Genomic DNA, 1,873 nt, shown 5'->3' on the forward strand with positions numbered 1-1,873 from the left:
GGGTAGGAATTGCTTCCACCCATTTGGAAACATAATCTACAGCTAACAATATATAAAAATATCCACTAGAATTTGGAAATGGACCCATGAAGTCAATGCCCCAAACATCAAAAATTTCACAGAAAAGCATATATTGTTGAGGCATCTCATCCCTCTTGGATATGTTACCAAATTTCTGGCATGGTTGACAAGATTTACAAAACTCAGCAGCATCTCTAAAAAGAGTAGGCCACCAGAATCCACAGTCTAAGATCTTTCTAGCTGTTCGTTGAGGGCCAAAATGTCCTCCACTCTCAGATGAGTGACAGGCCTCTAAAATGGACTGGAATTTTGATTGAGGTACACAACGTCTAATTATCTGGTCAGCGCCACATCTCCATAAATATGGGTCATCCCATATATAATATTTAGACTCGCTTTTCAGCTTGTCTATGTGATGTTTAGAAAAATGTGGAGGAAATGTGCGGCTAACTAAATAATTAGCAATAGGTGCATACCAAGGGACTACTTCAGATACTGCTTGCAGGTTGTCAAAAGGAAAATTATCATCTATAGGAGTAGAATCATCCTTAATATGTTCAAGGCGACTCAAGTGGTCTGCAACTAAATTTTGATTACCACTCCTATCCTTGATTTCTAAATCAAACTCTTGTAACAGCAGTATCCAATGTATAAGTCTTGGTTTGGATTCCTTTTTAGCCAATAGATACTTTAGAGCTGCATGGTCCGAATACACTACTACTCTAGTACCAAGTAAATAAGCCCGGAATTTATCCAGAGCAAAAACAATAGCAAGTAGCTCTTTCTCAATAGTAGTATAATTGGACTGGGCAGTGTCTAAAGTCTTAGACGCATAGGCAATAACAAAAGGATTCAGTCTTAGACTCATAGGCAATAACAAAAGGATTCTTACCTTCTCACTGAGCCAGCGCTGCTCCTACCGTATGGTTGGAAGCATCGCACATGATTTCAAATGGCTGGCTCCAATCGGGTCCTCTCACAATTAGAGCTTGAGTTAGAGCAGTCTTTTGCTTATCAAATGCTTGTTTGCAATCCTCACTGAACTTAAACTCAATATCCTTTTGTAGTAATATGGATAAGGGAAGTGCTACCTTACTAAAATCCTTAATAAATCTCTTGTTGAAACCTGCATGGCCAAGGAACGAACGGACTTCCCTCACAGAAGAGGGGTAAGGTAGACTAGAAATAACATTCACCTTTGCTGGGTCTACAGAAATGCCATTATTAGATACCACATGTCCCAATACAATCCCTTGCTTTACCATAAAGTGGCATTTTTCGAAATTCAATACAAGGTTTGTATTAATACATCTATCTAATACTCTAGATAATCCATCTAAGCAAAGGTTAAAAGAATCACCATAAACGCTAAAATCGTCCATAAAAACTTCCATACAGTCCTCAATAAGATTAGAGAAAAGACTCATCATGCACCTTTGGAAACCTCAATGAGATCAGAAAAAAGACTCATCATGCATCTCTGAAAAGTAGCTGGTGCATTGCACAAGCCAAAGGGCATTCTCTTGTAAGCATAAGTCCCAAAAGGACATGTAAAAGTAGTCTTTTTCTGGTCATCAGGAGCTATATGAATCTGGAAATAACCTGTGTAACCATCTAAAAAGCAATAATGTGATTTACCTGACAGGCGATCCAGCATTTGATCAATGAATGGAAGTGGATAGTAATCCTTACGAGTAGCTTGGTTGAGACACCTGTAATCAATGCAGACTCTCCAAGCATTCTGAACTCTAGTTGCTATGAGCTCTCCATGCTCATTTTTCACTGTAGTGACTCCGGACTTCTTGGGCACCACTTGCACTGGGCTTACCCATTCACTGTCTGAAATGGGATA

Source organism: Arachis duranensis, chromosome 1 (assembly GCF_000817695.3).
Source record: "Arachis duranensis cultivar V14167 chromosome 1, aradu.V14167.gnm2.J7QH, whole genome shotgun sequence".
NCBI lineage: Eukaryota > Viridiplantae > Streptophyta > Magnoliopsida > Fabales > Fabaceae > Arachis > Arachis duranensis.